We start from the raw sequence: 21,416 nt of genomic DNA, 5'->3' as shown, positions 1-21,416 counted from the left end.
TTGTTCTCCATCTCTGAACCCAGAGGCCTTGTCTCTAAGAACATAATAGTCTATAAACACAAAGGACAGCACTCATCTGGGAAGAGATCCAGTGGGACATCTTCAGACAAACAGGAGCAAATTCAACCTAATAGTTAACTACACAAGACATTATATCAACTTTCACTGACTTATATGGTTGGGGGGTGGGATATGATAAACACACCCCTATAAATTGGTGAGCAGAGGGGGAAACCTTATTCCTCTCATCTAATATTTTCCTGAGTCTCTCAACTCCCTCATCACTCACTCCTTCTCCCCATAAAAAGAGGAATGATGTAACTAATTAATGCATCTGGGGAAAGAAATGAGTTTGCTTGACTTAGCATGTTCAGTTTTCCTCCTTTAAACCTTCCGACCAATAAGAATTCTACCAAATCTCTACCAATTCTACCAATTCTCAATAGAGAGAAAACACGCTGGGATGCTCTCAGCCCTATAGGAAACCCATCGTGCTAAGTTACTGTTGTCTAGATCCATCACTTCCTGAATGGTTAAGTCAGGAGTGATGTGTTAAGAAACTCATTATGACAGTACATCTACACTACAATCTTCAATCCAGTTTTCACCTGTTATGAAGCTGATATCTTCACTTCTGTCTGCTCCCTAGTCTATGCCTCAGTTAGCTCTGGATTCAGAAAGATAATACAATAATAAATATTTGCTAATTCATCAATAGAATAAAACACAAGAAACCTTGAGAAATAGGAACAAGGATGGACTATCATAGGAAGACCAAAATAGCACTTCAATGTTGAGGTTTCTGGTATGACCAGGTTAGGTGGCTCTAAAGTTTAAGAGTTTAGAAAGAGTTAAGTGGGATTCTGACACTGTAATGTCCCAGCAGCTTATAGTAGCTTTACCCACAGGTGAAAGGCTATATCCTTTTTTAAAAAAAAAAAATATTTTACTTATTTGTCAGAGAAAGATTGAGAGAGAGAGAGTGTGTGTGTGTGTGCTCAGAAACAGGAGGAGCAGCAGGCAGAGGCAGAAGCAGGCTCTCCACTGAGCAGAGAGCTGGACATGGTGCTCAATCCTAGGACCCTGGGATCATGACCTGACCTGAAGGCAGATGCTTAACCAACCAAGCTACCCAGGCTAAATTCTCTTGTTCATTGAGGTTGTCAACAGACTAGAAGTCACCACACACACACACACACACACACACACACACATAATAATAGTTTTAAATTGGATCTAATTTATTAACTTTATAATCCATAACTATGAGACATTATATAGGAAATATGCCATCTTCTTCAGTTGAAAAAAAAAATATATATATATCAGCAAAATTATTGGAAATACAACAGCTATGTAGGCAACTTAAAAGAACCGTTGTTCCTAGAACAATCTGTCTCTAGAGATCTTACTTGCTCAAAAAAGAATGGATTGAATTAGCTGTACAAAAAAAATATGTTTATACAGAAGTATAATAATAAAAGAACAATGAAGAAAGGCAAGAAGCAAGCAAGAGATTGACCTAGGAGAAAAGGATGAGATTTTGGAGATCAGACTGAAAGTATATAAATGGAAAAAGAAGATGGACTCAGGTCTAGTTGCTCTTAAAGAGAGGATGTGTAAAGGAGAAGATGTTTAGTTATCGCCTGATTAGAAAGCGTGACTGAAGCTTAAGAATCTGGCAAAAGAAAAGACCCAAGTCCTCAGAAAGCAAAAAGGCCCCCAAGGGAAATAAAGATCCAAAAATATGCAGTGACTTCTTTCAAAAACGTCAGAGAAATAGGACCTATAATAAAAACAATTACAACTTATTTCTGTGGTAGCAGAATAGTGTCCATCCTCTAAGATATCCACACCTTACTCCCTAGAACGTATGAATATATTGTGTTACGTGGCAAAGGGAACTTTGAAGATATTATTAAGATTATGAACCTTAAAATAGGGAGATTTTCCTAGAATGTCCAAATTGGCCCAAACCTTAAAATTAGAATAGGAAGGCAAAAGACCATGTCAGAAAATTGTGGCAGGAAAAGACAGAACAGAATCATCACAGCACGAGAAGAATTCAAGGCATCATCACTTGTTCTGAGATGCAGGGGCTATGAACAAGGACTAGAAGGAGGCCTCCAGATGAGGCCAGCTTTCCGCTGACAATCAGAAGGAAATAGGGACTTCAGTCCTACCACAGCGTGGAACTGAATTCTACCAACAATGCAAATAAGCCTGGGAACATATTCCAACCCCAGAGCCTCCAGGTGGGAACACAGGCCTGCTGACTTTAATTTCAGCCTTGTGCAACTTGAAGCAAAGGAAACAGCCAAGCCTCTCTGGGACCAGACCTTTGGCCTACAGACTGCAAGAGAATAAATTTGGGTTGTTTCAAGCTGCAAAGTTTGTGATAATTCATTACAGCAGCAGTAGAAAAATAACATAACATTCTTTAAAGATTGGGACAGAAATAAAAAATGAGAGGGTCAATTTAGTGATTTGACAAGATCAGTGAAAAACACTCAAAGCATGAATGGTTTAATATCAGGGAAACATTAGGTAGGCACACAGGTATTGCTTTGAGAACATTCTCTAAATATTTATGGATGTAAAAGTCTTTGCAGGAGGCACAGATAAACTAAGGCATAACTCAAAGGCAGCCAAGCAGGACTTCCATTTCCAGTCAAGATGGAGACAGGAATATAACTTACCCCTTTGCCTAAAATATCCAAAAAATGGACAAAACATCTGAAATACTGGTCTTCAGGGCACAGAATGTTAGGCAATGAGGGCTCAGGGTACGAATGACAAGAGTTGGGGAACAAATGAGGTATTCCCTACACTGTTGCTCCAGCTTACTGCTTTGAGAGGGTTCCCAGGCTGCAGCATAAGAGGAAGATCCAGGAAAAGCCCAGTTGACTCCCTGACTTGAGAAGACAGAACCCGGACTCCTAGGTAACCAAGGCAGCTTGAACGGCAGAACTCCATAGAGTTGTGCAGAGAAACAACTCCAGAAAACAGCCGAGGGTCCCTGTCAAGCATTTACTGAGTACTAACCAACCGTTAATGTAAGGAAACTAGGCGAGGGCAAGAAAAGAATTACCAAGAGGATTAGCTGTGCCTCTGCCCAGAATTCACGCAGGACCAGAAATATCGCTGGCTCCCACCAGCCAGAATGGAAGACTTCATGCTTCACAGGACATTAGGTAGAGGTTACAAAAAGATCTTCCCGCATTATTGGAGAATGAATAGCCTTAGACTGAGAACTCAACATATCTTAAAAGTAAGATTTGACAGAATTAAACTGTTTTCAAGTAACTTTACTGCATTCTAAAACAAAGCTCAACAATATTTGTTAGGAACACAAAAGTATCCAGCACTTTGATATTCCCCCATCGAAAGATGGAAAGTTAGTTCCTCCTCTGAACTTGGGTGAACTCCCTTTGTGAGTGCCTCTGTAAATAGAAATGTAGTAGAAATGATGCTACATGTCACCCAAGACTAGATCATAATGGCAATGGGCTTCCACCTGGATCTCTCCCTTTTGGAATGCTACTCTTGGAACCCAGCTACTGTGTTGTAAGGAAGTCCAGTCCACATGAAAAAATTTATATTTGTTTGAGCAATCAGCCAGCATCAACTGCCAGACATATGATTGAATAAGTAAATCTTCAGTGATTCCAACTCCTTTGCCTTTGAGCTGTACCACATGAGACTAAGTAGAATAAAAGTGAGCCAACCCAATGAAGGCCCAAATTGCAGATCCTTGAGCAAAATAGATGTAGTTGATGATTTTAGCCACTAAGTTTTGTTGTGCAATAGATAAATGAAATATTCCTTTTTTGGATTCAATTTCAGGAACAAGTCTGTCACATTCACACTTTTACATACTTCTATTTAATCAAATGTAAGTTTTATCAATCAAACAAAAATACATAATTTCTAGGCCTCTAATGCTCAATTAGTTAGAAAATATAGGATTTCCTCTTTTTTTAGTAATTTCGCTAGAATATGTCTTAGTGGCAGTCATTTGGATCAATATTCTCACATACTGTTAAGCTCTTTTTAAAACTTACTTTCAGATATATATTTTGTAATTTTAGGAAACTTTTCTTAAATTTCATTTTCTGTTATTTATTCTTCCCTTGCTTTTATTTTTCTTCTTAACAGACTGCTATTATTCCTATATTAGACTTTCTTTTTCTATCTTCAATATCTGTCACTTTCTCTCAAATTTTTCATTTTAAATTTATTTTGATTTAAACAATTTTTCTCTTTTTGTCTTATAGTTCTCTTATAGCACTATTTGTTATGTTTATTTAGTCTTGTAGTCCTTCGCTTAAGTGGGTAGGAGAAGAATAAATGAAACAAGATGGGATTGGGAGGGAGACAAACCATAAGTGACTCTTAATCTCACAAAACAAACTGAGGGTTGCTGGGGGGAGGGGGTTTGGGAGAAGGGGGTGGGATTATGGACATTGGGGAGGGTATGTGCTTTGGTGAGTGCTGTGAAGTGTGTAAACCTGGTGATTCACATACCTGTACCCCTGGGGATAAAAATATATGTTTATAAAAAATAAAAAATTTAAAAAAAAATAATCATCATTTCTAAAATGATTTTTCTTCAATTTCCAATTCTTTCTTACATTCTATCACTAGAATTCTAAGTCTTATTTATATTGTTTTTCATAACTTGTATCATTTTCTTAATGTATATTAACTTATTTTTAATTAGTAGGTTATGACTTCCACCTCCTTTAAGGACATGTCTTCTTAGCAGGTTTATATTATCTGTAAAAATGATATTCCTTTTATTCTTTTTTATTTCTATAACAACTTTTGGGGACTTAACCTCAATAGTTTCTGGATAGTTTATGTAAAATTGATTTTCATAAATTTTTATAATTCAGCTTTTCTTTTAATTTTAGAGCTCTCTGTAATGTTGTCTGTATACTGTTAAATAATAAGGCAACTTGCTGAGATTTCCTGACTCTTTCTCCTCGCTCAATCTTGTCTAAACATTGCCCTTTGGTCTCCTCTCTGTATGCCAGTTTTTAATCCACTCTAAACAGTTTCTCCTTGGTGTGGGATCTTGTGTTGAAAGGAAATTCTAGACAGTCCATTTTAAGAGTTCAAAGGCCCTAGACTTCTCGAACACTTTTGAGCCTTACTGTGAGGGTCCCAGCACTCTCTCTCTCTCTCTCTCTTTTTTTTTTAAGATTTTATTTATTTATTTGTCAAAGAGACAGAGGGGAGTGGCAGGCAGAGGGAGAAGTAGGCTCCCCACCAAGCAAAGACCAAATGCAGGATTTGATCTCAGGACCCTAGAATCATGACCTAAGCTGAAGGCAAACAGGTAACTGACTGAGCCACCCAGGTGTCCCCCCAGCACTTCTGACAGTGGATAAAACCCATTCCCATTATCAGCTGCGGTTCTCAGATTGCCCCCACCGTATTTTCAAGTGGATATTAGTTGGTTATTTTAAGATCTCCTGTTCTCAGGTCCTTCAGACTCACCATTGTTTCCCTCTGCTTTCTCCTGAGTGGTTTGTTACTCTTGGTTACTCTTGGTGGTTTGTACCTACTTGTACTTTTGGAATTCAAGAGACCATCATGCCACCTAATTTTATTATGAATATTGTCCATGAACACTTTTGTTTTGCTCTCTAGTTGCCAGGTTATTCCTATGTGGGGATTTGAGAAGATACAAAAGCCATCTCTATCTTCCATCAAATGATTTTTCTACAACATAATTTATGATGACACATCATCAGAGTTCAGAAAGGAAATATTTTTTCAGATTTCAAGTTAACACTACGTGCCTAATGCCAAATATTCTATCTATCAAATATATTGATTGAAATAGGTAAAGATAAGCTAACTTTATTTCCTAACATTAAATTTTATTTTTTTAATTTTATTTATTTATTAGACAGAGAGCAAGCCCAAGTAGGCGCAAAGACAGAGGGCAAGGGAGAAGCAGAACAGGGAACCCAATGTCTCTCCCCTCAACCCTACCTCCCCACGATACCCCCACTCGTGCTCTCTTTCACTGGCTCTCTCTCAAATAAATAAATAAATCTTTTTTTAAAAAATGTAGTTACATGGTACGCCTGGGTGGCTCAGTTGGTTAAGCCGCTGCCTTTGGCTCAGGTCATGATCCCGGGGTCCTGGGATGGAGTTCCGCATTGGGCTTCTTGCTTGGCAGGGAGCCTGCTTCTCTCCCTGCCTCTGCCTGTTTGTGTGTACTCTCTCTCTCTGGCAAATAAATAATAATAATGAAAAATCTTTAAAAAATAAAATAAAAAATGTAGTTACAGGCCCATACACATGCAGAAAGTTTCCCAGTTAAGGAAAATTAGCTTGATGTTCTACTTCTAATTAACCTTTGTTTTCCTCACTTTTAAACTTATACATGCAGGGACTTATTTAAAATTATTTGGAAAAAGAGCAGGAAAAAAAAAATAGGTGTTTGATGTTTGTTCATTCGTTTCCGTGTCACAGAGGTTGCTAAAGGACCTCAGGGATCCAGGGGTAATGGATGCCAAAATCAATTGAATGTCTCCAAAGATGTGGAGATTACAATAGTCAATAAATCTCTGTCCCTTTTAGTTCATTTGCAGAATAAGAAATGAAATAGAAAATGGATAACTAATATTCTCAGATTTTTTTATTCTAGAAAGAAAATCTTCCTGGATATTAATATTAGCACATATGAATTATTCTTTCAATCCTTTAAGTTATAGTCTTCTTGGATATAAAGACCATATTTAGTTTTGATAAGCTTTAAATAAAGCAAATCATGTACACATTGACAAACAGTTTTTTAACAATAATAATAATGCTGATGCTTAAAATTCTAGGAAATTAAAAATGTGGTTCAAAAAAACACACAGATTTAACAAGTCAAGTAAAGTAAGTGAGATCAATATCTACAGGTGTTATAAACATAGAAATTGTTATTTACCCAGAATTATTACAATGATTACTGTGCTTTGCTGTCTCTGTCCAAAACAATTATAAACAGGTTAACTCTGTTTGACTTCCCTACCACCTGCTGGTGGAACTTGGGATCAAACCTAGGGATTAAACTGGACAAGTGTGCACTTGAATCCTATTATGGTTAAATTTCTTTTCATTACTAAAAGATCAGAAGGTAGACAGACTTATCTCAGGAATGTGAACAGAGGAGCATTATAGCCAGACCAGGAAAATGGGAGGGGTTGGCAGAGATCAAACAGAATGCCCATTGCTGTACTGTTTTACCAACTATGTACTCAAGGAATTTGGGCTCCAAGATAGCATGATGTGGTTCCACTTAACACAGGACAGAATAATCCCTCCTGATGAGTCAGACTCATGGGAGAGAATCTGTATTGGGTTTGAAAACTCCTTTAGAGTTTCTGCCAAGCAGCATCTTATACTAAAAAGATATATAATTACATAGACTGACTAATTCATTTTTGTACATCTCTTAGATGGTCTATTAGATGGGGTTATATATTTACCTAATTTGTCTCCACCATTTGGATTGTGCCCTTTGAGACAGGGGCTGCATCTCCTTCATCCTTTCATCTCTGTTATCTAATACAATGCTTACAATATGTTAAGTATCCAATAAAAGTTTTTTGAGAACTGAATAGGTAGGTGAGTCTTCACTCAGAAAATCTAGTGGCATCTGCAGATTTGAGTATTTCCCTAAATGCTCCCAGGTGTTCGTGTAACTTCAAATAAAACTACCTTAAAACTGCATGAGAACTGCTTTCTCTACCCCAAACTACCCTTCTCCTGTCCCTTCTGTTGTTCATTTTTATGTTTATTAAAAATTAAACTTGGAACGCCTGGGTGGCTTAGTCAGTTAAACATCCAACTCTTGATTTTGGCTCAGGTCATGATTTCAGGATTGTAAGGTGGAGCTTTGTATCAGGGCCATTCTCAATGCAGAGTCTGCTTGAGAGTCTCTCCCTCCCTCTCCTTCTGTTCCACCCTCTGCATGTGTGTGCCCTCTAAATAAATAAATCAATAAAATCTTTAAAAAAAAACTTATCAAAGCAACTTTGAATCTATAAGTATAGTGTAACCATAGAGTTTTCTCAGCTTACAAATAAAAATATCTGTGAAAACAGTAAGGTGGGGTTACTCTTTTCAAAGGTTATGCTATGATTTGTTTCCAAAGTGAGCTTATATTTCTTAAACAACCTAGTCTTAAATTAATTTTTCATTTACTTTCAATACTTGTGCACATTAAATCTGACCCAAATAATTTATTCATTCCTAGGTTACCAAATTATGCAGAGAATACCGTCAGCTTGTAACTCTCTAAAACTAAAATGTGAATCATCTCTAGATAGAGTTTAAGTATGGCATATTTCCCCAAAGTATTTCTTGGTAAAGATTTAAGCAATTGTTGAATATCTGTACTGTCTCCTTTCTAGCCCTCATAACAACTCCTACACAGTGACTACTGAGTAGTATTCCTTTGTGTTAGCAGCTGGCTTCCTTCTTTCAATATATTTTAAGAACCATCCTAGTTGCAAACTAAAGTTCTATTAAGGCATTCCTCAAATTCATTTTAACAAATCTAAGATTTGGTTTCTATATGGCATGACTTTTTTTAGTCACAATTAAACCAGATATTAAGTGGACCCCAAACAGATTTCCAAAATTAATTTCTTTTAAAAAAGGGGTTTTTTTTTATAGAATCACTTCTTGTATAGTTATGTATAAGAATGCATATCTTGCTAAACATTCACCTTCTTAAACATTTAATCTTCTTACTGACAACAGGTAAGGAATGTTACTTAAGTCTCTAAGACAAAAGTCTAATCAAGTTATCTGCATTCTTTTCCACTTTGGATTTGGCAGCTATGGAAGTTCAAAGAAAGTGAAGACTTGGCTTGGACATGGGTGTTTTCACTGCAGGTACCTGCCAGTAGAGCACTGACAGCCCTTCAGGCAAAGGGGATTGAGAAGCTCACAGAGTGACAGAAAAAAACCAGGGTTGACAAAACCCTGACCATATTTTTCTGCGGTACATATGAGACACCACCCCACCATCTTCAGAAGGCTGAAATCTTAACCTGGTGAATGCTTGTAAGGTCCTAAAGGTAATGGGAGAGCAAGGGACAGTGACATTTGAACTATTAATAATAGATAGATAATCTCATCTGTTACCAAAATCTAGTGATACTTTTTAAGAGTTGATTTGAATTTTAAGTTTTGTTATTTCTTTAGCATAATGTTCACTACATGCCAGGTAACTAAATTGAAAGGAAATAAAGGTATCAAATTTGAGAACCACAAGTAACTATGAGGCTATCATATACTATGAGCTATTCGCATAAATAATAAACAGGATGGATGGATGGATGGATGGATGGATGGATGGATGGGAAAATGCCAGATTTGGAGCAAAAACAAAGAAAGTAAAGCAAATGCCAAGGTCTCAATGAAAGCTGCAGAATAACCAGAAAGCTAATTAAATAACAACAACAAGGAGGAGGAGAAGAAGAATAGGCAAATGAGGGATGGAGGATAAGAATTTTTCATACAAGGAATCTAAATACATGATCTGGGAGATTTGGTGACCCTCTTAGAATTACATAAGTTCTGAGAGATGTAACTGAATATCAGAATCTTGAGATTTGTGAAAAATTTGCATACATGAAGATAATGAAATTGTTTGTATACTACTATCTTGGAAAATTACACGTATGTGGTCACCATGCCTCACTAAGGAAACAGGTTTGGACGCATGTGAAGGAGCCATCAGTAGGTTCAATGGATAGCTTGAAGGAAACTCAGAGAAACCAGTGCTGATAGACATGGCAGGGGAAGAGAGGAACTGATCAGCCCAGACACAGTGTGAGAACTGAAGGGTCCTGGGAAGGTCCAGAGAGGTGCAAGGGAAGAGAAGAGACGAAAAAATACAGGAAGGAGAGGACGGAAGCTGTTTCAGCAATCCCTTCTAAAATAAAGAATATAGTCCTGTATATGTAAATAGATACTCTGGGTTTTAGCTTATTTCGAGTAATGTACAAACATCCCTTACAGTATAATCATCTCCTGACATTGTAAGGACCTCAAGGAAGAAGACTCAACCATCAATATCTTTCCCTACAATGTCCACACGTGGTGCCTCTCAAAAAATCCTATCACAAAATAAAGGCCAGATATTCTCTTTTGCTTTTATCTTTGGTTGTTATAGCAGTTTGGAGAGTTTTCCAAAAATGTTAAGGCATAAAGATAAGTCTCTTTTCACCAAATTGCTTTGCTCTCCCATGAAACTTTCATGTTCTTTTAAGAGAACATTTTGGAATGGCCTTGTTTCAGAATTTTAAAGAAATATGAAATTTAAGTAACTAAGTTATCCTGGTGGATCACCAATTCAAAATTATTACAATCTGTTTCTCAGTTTATTGGTCTCCCTAAAGACCATTAAGTACTATGCACAAACAACCACAATACCTTCATCTTTAAATGCCCAGAAGTGTAGCCCAGAAATTAAGATGGGAGTTTAGTTTATTTCTTTTCCATTCAGCTTTCATTCTTTTTTCTAGTGCCTTGTAAGCTGGTTTATTTTTAATTGTGATTATTCTAAGAAAAGAATTTTAAAGAAAAAAGAACAAGGATCTTTGCCACTAACTTTGTTTTCATGCTCTTCCTTTTTCATTGTCCATGTCCTATATTGCCTGTCAAACTCTGCCTTTAACGTGGGGGAAAGGGACCAGGAAGGGGAGTACCACCCTACCCAAACTTTTGGTGACTGCTTCCTCCTCTAAACTCCCATAGCACAGATTGTGTTAAACATTCACTCTGTTCTTAACATGTGTATTATACTTACTATTACTACATAACAATAAAAAAAAGAAAAACCAAAACTTAGCAGCTTAAAACAACCACTTCATTATGGTCTAGGACTATGAAAGTCAAGAATTCAGATACCACACAGTGGCAGTGGCTGATCTCTGTTCTACAACATCAGCATTTCAGCAGGGGTTTCTTAATGGCTGGGCGTTACAGTCATAACTAAGAGACCATTACTGAGACAGGGTGGAAAGAGAAGAGGTCACAGGAAGAGAGGTTAGGCCAGCAATTCAATGGGATACATGTGCCCTATGAAGAAAGTTGACTAATTGAAAGAAGATACAGAAGTTAAACAATATTCCATAGGTTGTTTAGAAATTGGCTTAATAATCTTCTTCCTGTCTCTTTGCACTTGAGTATTCCCCTTCCACACTGATTCTGGGCTTGGTCATGTGTGTTGCTTTGGTCAATGGCAAACCTGACACAAGCAGAAATTTGAAAAGTGCTTGTTTATTAAAGGCTTATCTCTTGTTACTCTTCAGAATTCTGTTGCTGCTCTCATGTTAAAAGCCAAGGCTAGTCTGCTGGATGATAAAAGATGCCTGGTCTAATCATCCCTGTTACCATAGCCAAGAGCCAACATCAACTGCCCAATAGATGGGAAAGGCCATTCTAGAACACCCAACCCACAGATGGTTGTAGAACTACATGGCCAACCCACAGACTCAGGAGCAATCATAAAATGATGTTACTTTAAAGTTTTGAGGTGATTTGTCATGGAGGAAAATCTAACAGATAAAAATATCTACAATCTTATTTTAAATGGTATGCTGTCCTGTGATAGAAACTCTTTTTTTGTCCTATATATGCAATAAAAATGTTCTAGAGACCATGTTGATGATGATTTGGAAGCAGAATAAAATTGGGCAATGGTGGTAATTGAGAGATGGAATAATTGGACAACACGGTATAGGAAAAGTATTAATAGAGGCAGAAGACAAGTAGTATAATAGACAAAGAGGATAAAATAACATCTAGAACTCTAGCCAGTAGTAACTCATTTCATAAAACTGAAGTCATGAAAAAGAACACTGGATTAGAAGTTGGAGCCAATTTCATCAAGAAATTGGTAAAGAATATAAGATAACCCAAAAGCCCTATTGAGCATCCAGGATGTTGACATGGTGTTATACTAAAAAGAAAAAGAGATAGGGAGAGATTGACAGAGAACATGATGGGGAAGCTAAAATATACTCTGTCTACTCGTCTTTGATATTAATTTGAAAGGCAGCTTGGACGGGACTTAAGATTAACCACATCCATAGCTGTAAACTGAGAGCTGAAGCTTCATTTCTTGCTTCTAGAAGTTCTTTTATCTTTCCTGTCAGTATTTGTTTAAGAATTTATGATTGAGTTGGCTGATATTCATTCCATGAAAATTTATTAGCTATGACCACACTGGTAACTAGATAAAGGTAGAATAAGAGGGGTGAGTTGAAGTTTGTGAACAGTTACAGGTAAGGTACTCAAGTAAAATGCAGACTGCAAGAGTATCAAAATATAAGCTTAATTTTTTTCTGTATTAAGCAAGTCGTTGAAGGTTTATTTTGTTCAACAAGATGCAGCCTTCAGCTAAATCCATTTTTAAAGACAAAACTCAGATTAACAGAAAACATTATCCAAAAATGTAAATTCTATACCAAGAAAGAGACAGAACATTAATATTTTAAATTGCAATAATTTAGAGGCACCTGGGTGGCTCAATTGGTTAAGCATCTGCCTTTGGCTCAGGTCAAGATCTCCAGGTCTTGGAATTAAGCCCCACAGGGGGCTCCTTGCTCAGGGCGGCTGTCTACTTCTCCCTCTGCTCCTCTCCCTGCTCCCATGTGATTGCTCTCTCTGTCTCTCTCAAGTAAATAAATAAAATCTCTTTAAAAAATAAAAAATAAATTTAAAAAATCAGGGCGCCTGGGTGGCTCAGTTGTTAAAAAGCATCTGCCTTTGGCTCAGGTCATCATCCCAGGATCCAGGGATCAAGCCGTGCATCAGGCTTCCTGCTCAGCAGAAAGCCTGCTTCTCCTTCTCCCACTCCCCTTGCTTGTGTTCCCTCTCTTGCTGTGTCTCTCTCTGTCAAATAAATAAGTAAAGTGTTTTTAAAAAATTAATTATTAATTAAAAAGTAAAACTGCAGAAATTTAAATCTCTATAATTTTATAGAGTGATATCTACATCCCCATGTCATTCCGAAATATTTGAAAACACTAATATTCATTGAGTTGAAAGTAAACCAGTTTTCCCTTTCCATGTTACCCAGGGAAGGGTCCATAAGGTGTTCTTTCGCATTTCCATTGTAATTTAAAGGAAAACTTTCACAATGTCTGGAGCCCCGTATGTCCTGCAAATGAAGGAAGAAGATGTCCTCCGATTCCTTGCAGCAGGAACCCACTTAGGTGGCACCAACCTTGACTTCCAAATTGAACAGTACATCTACAAAAGGAAGAGTGATGGCATCTACATCATAAATCTGAAGAGAACCAGGAGAAGCTTCCGCTGGCAGCTTGTACCATTGTTGCCATTGAAAACCCAGCTAATGTCAGTGTCATATCATCCAAGAATACGGGCCAGCAAGCTGTGCTGAAGTTTGCTGCTGCTACTGCAACAACTTGATTGCCAGCCACTTCACTCTTGGAAACTTCACTAACCAGATCCAGGCAGCCGTCTGAACACTGAGACTTTGGTGGTTACTGATCCCAGGGCTGACCACCAGGCTCTTACAGAGGCATCTTATATTAACCTGCCTACCATCGCTGTGTGTAATGCAGACTCTGCTCTGCACTATGTGGACATTGCCATCCCTCGCAACAAGAAGGGGGTCAGTCAGTGGGCCTGATGTGGTGGACGCTGGCCAGGGAATTTCTGCCCACGTGTGGCACCATTTCCCGTGATCACCCATGGGAGGTCATCCCTGATCTCTAGCTCTACAGAGATCCTAAAGAGATTGAAAAGAAAGGGCAGGCCTCTAATGAGAAGGCTGTGACCAAGGAGGAATTTCAGGGTGAGCTGACTGAGTTCAATTCTACTCCTGAGTTCACTGCTACTCCACCTGAAGTTGCAGACTAGTCTGAAGGTGTGCAGACGCCCTCTGTGCCTACTCAGCAGTTCTGTACTGAGGAAGGGAAGTGGAGGGCCCAACCGGTCACTGAAGACAGGTCTGCAGCTCCCACTGCTCAGCCCACTGAATGGGTAAGAATAACCACTGAGCGGTCTTATGCTGCTCTTCCACAAATGCAAACAAAATGGAAATAAGGTTGATGGAAAATAAACAGTTTCTAAAAAAAAAAAAAAAAGGATAAAGAAGGGTAAACCAGTTTTATAAATAGTTTTATCAATTTTATTTTCTAAAATAAATTTACATATTTTTCCTAAAAATACGGTTTTCATAAATAAAGTATTTTATACATTTTTCCTAATGAATACTTGACCAGAACTACACATAAAGCGCCTATAAATTCTGGAGGAGAACTTAAAAGAATACTACAGAATAAAAATGTAAAATTCACATTTGAATATTATTATAAAATATAAGCAAATTTTATCTTAATTTTTAAATTCGGAATACTTTTGGTTAACTTCTGGTGGCAATGCATTAAAATAGGTATCTCACATGTAGCAGTGTTTGGATAACTAGTGTCATTATTTCAGTGTTATCAGCTTTTCAAGCCATTACTAAACTAGCAATAGCAAATTTGAGATATTACCCAAGAAATTTCAAGAGGAAATTTGCTAATTCCTGAAAATTTCCCAGAATACTAACTGAATGATTTTTATTTTAAACATGATGTCAATTATTATAATTATCAAAGAAGACAGTTATATTCAGAGAAAAGAAAAAAATAGCATTTCCTATGAAGAACCACTTAAAATGACAGTAGTAATCATTTGCTCAACTCAAGAATATGGAGAGCACAGGGGGACGTTAAGGAAAAAAGAATCAATGGGAGAAATTGTAGGTTTTCAAAAACCAAGTTTTTTTTTAACTTTTTTTAGAGCAGTTTTATATTCACAGCAGACTTGCGGGGAAGATACAGAAATTTCCTATATAGCACTTGCTCCCACACATGGATAGCCTTCCCTTTTATCTACAACCCCTACCAGAGTGGTATGTTTGTTACATTTGATCTACACTGAATATCATTATCACCGAGAGCCCCTAATTTACATTAGGATTTGCTCATAGTGCTGTACATTCTGTAGATTTGACAAATGTATAACGACAGGCATCCAACATTAGAGAATCATACTATTTCACTGTCCTAGAAATCCTCCGTGCTCTACCTTTTCACTCGCTCAACACCTGGCAACCACTGATCTTTTTATTATCTCCACAGTTTTGCTTTTTCTAGACTATTATATAGTTGCATTCATATAGCACGCAAACTTTTCAGACTGGTTTCCTGCACTTAGTAACGTGCATGTAAGGTTGTGTTCCATGTGTTTTCATGGCGTTATAGCTCAGTTTTTGGAGAATTGAACAAAATCCCAGTGTCTGTATGTATCATAGTTATTCAACCAATTCACTTACTGCAGGACATCTTAGTTGCTTCCAAGTTTTAGCAATTATGAATAAAGTTGTTATAAACATCCATGTATAGTTTTTGTGTGAACATAATTTTTCAACACCCTTGGATAAGTACCAAAGAGTGGGATTGCTGGATCATATGGTAAAAGTATGTTTAATTTTGTAAGAAACCACCAAACTGTCTTCCAAAGTGTCTGTACCATTTTGCCTTCTCACAAGCAATATATGAGAGCTCCTGTTTTTCCACATCGTCAGCAGAGTTTGTTGTCAGTGTTCTGGATTCTGGACATTCTAATAGGTGTGTAATGGTGTGTCATTTTAATTCGCATTTTCTGATGATATATGATGTGGGTCAGGCATATTACTTTTATCTGTTTCAATTAGATCCCTGGCCATGACCTTTTCTTGTTCTGTCTTTTGAAATGAATTCCTCCATCTTGGCTGTTTGTCTGTCTCTTCTTCTGTGTGTTGGGCAAGTGGGTTATGTTCCCTGCTCCTGAGAGTAATGGCTATATGAGGTAAATGTCATATACCCTCAGGGCTTCAGGAAATATCTCGGGTGTATGCTGCATATACTCTACTGTGTTTTGGCTGCTCTATCCCTCAGGCCTCTGCAGAGTTTCTCCTTGCCTGCAGTGGGGGATGTTTGGGCCTTGGCCAGAGTTAGGTGTGCTCTGGCCTACATGTTAAAAGAGACGTGATGCTGTTTCCACTAGAGCTGAAACTTTGCAGAACTTTATGGTCAGTAGATGTGGTGCAAGTGGAGCTTTACACTGATCTTTTGTAGGGAGGGCCTGCGGCTCTGGTTCTCAGGCACACTTGTTCAAGAAAAGCAATACCAGGGGCACCTGGGTGGCTCAGTGGGTTAAAGCCTCTGCCTTCGGCTCAGGTCATGATCTCAGGGTCCTGGGATCGAGCCCCGCATCGGGCTCTCTGCTCAGCGGAGAGCCTGCTTCCTCCTCTCTCTCTGCCTGCCTCTCTGCCTACCTGTGATCTCCGTCTATCAAATAAATAAATAAAATCTTAAAAAAAAAAAAAAAGAAAAAAAAAGAAAAGCAATACCAGCATAGTGCAGGGGGGCAGGGCTTGGTATAAGCAGTTTAGGCCACCAGTGGTGGCACTTGCTCTTTACTGAAGTTAGTTGATGCTGAGGGGCAGGGGAGGAAATTTGGACCAGTCCTCCCCTTCATCCCCAGAGAGGGGAGTTTATCCTGGCTGCTGTCAGGGAAACCCTCCCAAAAGAGCGAACAGTTCCCCTCATCCCAGGCATCCTTTAGATCACTGCCTTCACACAGTGTCCAGGTTGCTTGCCTGCCTGGAACAAAGCAGTGCACTTTGGGCTCTATACCAGTCAGGCTGGCTGAGTCTTTAAATTTTAGTGACCTTGTGGGACAGGGACCTGTGCCTGTCTTCTGGGAGAGATACTTTTGGTACTGTGATTGATGCAGGCTTGACCCAGAAGGGCAGTTGCACCAAACTGGACGCATGGTGTAAAGCACAGTAACGAGCCAGTGTCCAGCTTAGGAACCGTCAGCAGGTGTCTATATGCCCATACTGAGGGCTAGAGGGGGGAATGGCACCCATCCACTCCTTTGTCCCCTGAGAGGCAATGCCACCTCTCTCAGATGTGCTTCTAGAAGGTAAAAGGTCTCTCCAATGCATCCCAGGAGATCCTCAGATCATGCCTTCTGCCCCTGGGCTGTCTGCCTGTCTTCTGTACAGGAATTTTCCTGTGAACTTCAAACCACTTTTAAAAATTGTCCTCATGTTAAAAAATGTTAAGACAAAACCAACAGCTCAAAAATTCAATACTGTAAGATAAAACTAAATTATAAGAAAGTCATAAAATTCTTACTTAAAAAAAGAGGAAAAAGAAATTAAAAAGTGAAAATAAAACGAAGTATCTTAAAAACAAGATGATAGAAGCCAAACTTGCACTCTTATTTAACAGTCTAAGCTATTAATACTACAAACACTAAGAGAATAAAATATATAAAACTTGCTTTAAAGTATTTTAGATATAAGAGGTAAGGAAAGAAAATGCAAGCTCAGTGCAGATAATGTCAAGAGTTTTGGTTTTTTGACCCCTTACTCGTCATCTGAAGATATAAATCTCTTTGGAAAGATTTCCAAGTAAAGTCTCTTGACTAGAAACAAAAAGGTGAGATTATCAAAGCCTTTAGAGACGATCTTTGCTGCTTCTGTCCCTCCTTTCCTCACTCTTCCAATCCAGGGCACATATAATATTTAAGCAGTAAATGTGGCTCTACCCTTATAATGCCCAGTTTCCTTTGTCTTTCCCTGGACCTCCAATTTCCTGACCTCTGTCCTTGAAGTGCCCAAGTAAATGAGTCAGCCACTGCCAATTCCATGTACTGTCATTTTGAGGTGCTATATAACACAGAATTGCCCAACACCTAAGCTACTCAGAATTCCAAACTATTCACCACTTACAATGCGGGTGTGGGGGAGAGAGTTGAGAAGTGGGCAGAAACTAGGAAAAATAAGCTTCAAAATAGCACTGGATTGAAGTGACATCAAAGAGAAGAAACACCTTCCCCCCCAAAATGTGTCTCAAATATGTATGCCAAAAGAAAGATTTGACATAAAGAAAGTAATCCCAAGGCACAGTATTCCTTTGTTATACTTTTCATCAGTCTAGTCTTTTCAACCAGTACCAATAGTCAGCAAACTTAAATTTCGATTCATTTTCCATTTTGCTTGAAATAACAGTGGACTCCAGAACCCTAAAGCTTGTAGACTCTGAAAATTATGTAATTTTATTCCCTGGCCTTAAACTACAGCCTTGGTCAATAAAAGATCAAATATTACCAGTTATTGAGATATTTTGAATGTATAAACATGCCATAGGTTCAAGTTCTAATTTCAACACTTCAGAAATTACTGAAGTCTGAGTGTTCCAGCCTGGTGTGATGAGACAATTCCCAGGGCACCATGTTAGTTTACCTTTTCAAGGGAGACATAATGATACTTGACATCTTTTCAACAGAGTGCAAACTACTAGCTCAAGCTAGCTTACATTATCAACATTGGATCATGCTACGTTTCTTTCAATGATGTCGTATCTTTGCAAAGCTGGGTTTTCAGCAATTGGTGTAATAAAAAGCAAGTATCACTTGAAAGTCAACGTAAAACAGGAAATGAAAGTGGTAATGGGCAATCTGTGTAGTTTGGAAAGTTGTTCAGGGCCCATCAGGCACACACATCCTGCTAGTATATATGGGTATTTAAGAATGAAGTAAAAATATTAATTTTGGTTTTGATTTATGTATATTTTATTTTCAAATGGGAACTAAGCTGTTAGAACCTAAGTTTGGACCAACAACTTAATAAAGGAAACTTTTAAGTGTGTCTTTTGGCAGAGTAATGTCATGAAAACTTACTAAGACACAAAGCATACTGTAAACTGAAAAAGTTTAGGAACCTCTGACTTCATTCGTCTGAGGTGTATTTTCTTTATCTGTAAAATGAATATAAAACCAATTTCATTTGTGAAAGAGTACATAATTTATGTAAAAGTATCTAAAGGAACAACCCTAGAAACTACAAATATTCATTCTCCAATTTCCTGAATGATTAACTGAATTTTTCATTTTTGCAATATTATTATGTGAAAACTTTATGAAAGTACTACTTTAATATATAATATTTAAAATAATCTAGTTTATTTATGCAGTTATACCTGAGGAGACGGTATTCTGATTCCAGACCGTAGCAATAACCTGTTTCATGAATTAGCAAACATAAAGTAGAGTATGTCCTGTAGAGTTTTAATATTGAGGGGGTTTTTGAAATAGATAAATCCTATATGGTATGTATAGAAAGGCTTGGTTAACCAGAACATTTGATTAACTAGAATACTCTATTTTCCTGAAAAATTTACTTGTAATTGAGTTCACATTCATGTCATTTTCACTATTGCCTATAATGAGGTGGCTGTAACAAAAAATTTGAAGCTGTGTGAAATTTTCAAATTTCTTTTTCCGTTTCCGTAGACGTAAGGTCCAATGAAAGCCTCCTGAAGAAAAGCCAATAGACTGAGGTTCTACTCCCTTTTTAATGATTAACTTCAAATCATTTGACATCCCTAGGTATCAATTCTGTTCCCTCTAAAATGACAGGATCAATTCCCCTTGTGCTCCAAGAGCAGTAAGGGATGCAAAAAAGTGTGAGCCAGTAGCATTATTAATGAAAAAGCCACGAACACATTATTTAACTTTAATAAGTTCTAATTTATCAGCCATCAAATGAAAATTATAATGTCACTTGTTTCACAGGGATGTTATAAAAATTAAATGAGTTCATTTATGTGTTATGTGTTAAACTCAACAATTTGGCACTGTGGCTATGAGGTTTTCATCATTTAATCCTAGGACAACTTACGGGGTACCTACTATTATCTCCTTTTTCTCGGTGAGGTAGCTGGGACTCAAAAGTTTACTAACCTGCCCAAAAGATGAGAGGCAGCAGCCAGAGTATTAAGTAAATTCATTCCGATTGCACAGCACAAAGACAAGTTACCTCTGATGATAGGTGTCCACTCCAAGGATAAGTTACATAGAAGAAACGAACTTAGCAGTAGTAGAGTAAGTCCTCATGAGAACTGGCCTGTCTCTCTGGGTACCTCAGCAATTCCAGTTGAAAACCATTCTCTTGACTCAGCTTCTCTACTTATGCTTCTTCTCCCGAAGCTGCATCTTTGTGTACATCCGCTGCCAGTTATGCTAGAAAGCATCATGCTTGTGAGTATCTTATAGGTAGAATTCTTTCAGTTATTTCATATAGTGGTTCCCATAAATTAGAATTACCAGGAGAACTTTAAAAACATAGCAATCCTGGTTCTGGCCCAGACAAAGTGAATCAGAATCTCTGGGGCTGGGGGATGTAGACTGAAGTCAGCAATATTAAGTGCCCCTAAGCAAGCCCAATGTGCAGCCACGGCTGAAATCCGCTGGACCTCAATGAATGCTTTTGAGTCAGGAGCTGACCCATGGTCCATTGAGTGATATCTGATATATGACATCTTCTGAAGGAAATATGGCTGGAATTTCAGATTTTTCTGATGTGCAGTAAAGTATTAACCTTGCCCCATGCTGTGCCTGGGTGGCTCAGTCCGTGAAGCAGCTGACTCGTGGTTTCAACTCAGGTCATGATCTTAGGGTCAATGAGATCGAGCCCCACGTCCAGCTCCCTGCCCAACATGCAGAGTCGACTTGTCCCTCTCCCTTTCCTTCTGCCCTTAGCCCACACACCCAGGCACACATGCACACTCTCTCTCAAACAAATATATAAAATCTTTAAAAACTAATAAAACAAAATAAAGTATTAACCTTGACCAAAGAGAAATTAGCCTTTGCCCTCAGGTCCTGACAGCTAACTTCTCAGGTCATGCCCTTGGAATGCTTGCTTAATAAGAGTATTTCTGTGTTTTCTTGGGAACAATGGACCATGTCAGAGAGTTTGTGCTTGTCACTTACGGTTGAGGAGCCTGGAGCCACAGGGTGTCAGTTTGACCTCTGGAGGAGATAGAGACGGAGATCAGCCGTTTGGGTGATCAAACCTATTTATGTGACCAAGTCCCAGTAAAAACTCTGGGCACCAAATAAACTTTCCTTCTTGACAATACTCTGTAAGTGTTGTCACACATTGTTGCTGGGAAAAGTTAGTGCTGTCCCTAAAATTCCCATGGGAAGGGAATATATGGGAGCGTCTGCCTAGAACCCTTGTGGATCCTCCCCTCTGCACGTCTCCCCTTGTTTCATTTTCACCTATAACCTGTGCTGTAATGAACTATCACTATGAGTATAATGGTTTTGCTGAGTTCTGTGAGTCCTCCTAGTGACTTATGGAACCTGAGGATAGTCTTGGGGACTCTCAAAGTTGCAGGTGACATCAGAAAAGAGAGTAGTTTTGGGAATTTCCTATACTCGGTGTGTGGCCTATCCAGTTTACCCAGCTCAGATGATCTCTGTGGAGACCCCAACAACCCATACTGTGTAATTCTCCCTTTGAGTGGCAGCAG

General features: G+C 38.2%; 1 pseudogene across 1 annotated transcript; it reads left to right on the top strand.

Moving 5' to 3' along the window:
* The first annotated feature begins 13,107 nt into the window (after nucleotides 1–13,107).
* LOC309843471 (small ribosomal subunit protein uS2 pseudogene) lies at nucleotides 13,108–14,100 on the top strand (annotated as a pseudogene). Its single transcript has one exon. The product of its transcript is annotated as a small ribosomal subunit protein uS2 pseudogene (transcript).
* Nucleotides 14,101–21,416: the final 7,316 nt, after the last annotated feature.

Source organism: Mustela nivalis, assembly GCF_964662115.1.
Source record: "Mustela nivalis genome assembly, chromosome: 11".
In the NCBI taxonomy this organism is placed as follows: Eukaryota; Metazoa; Chordata; class Mammalia; order Carnivora; family Mustelidae; genus Mustela; species Mustela nivalis.
This window is presented reverse-complemented; position numbering and strand designations above follow the sequence as displayed.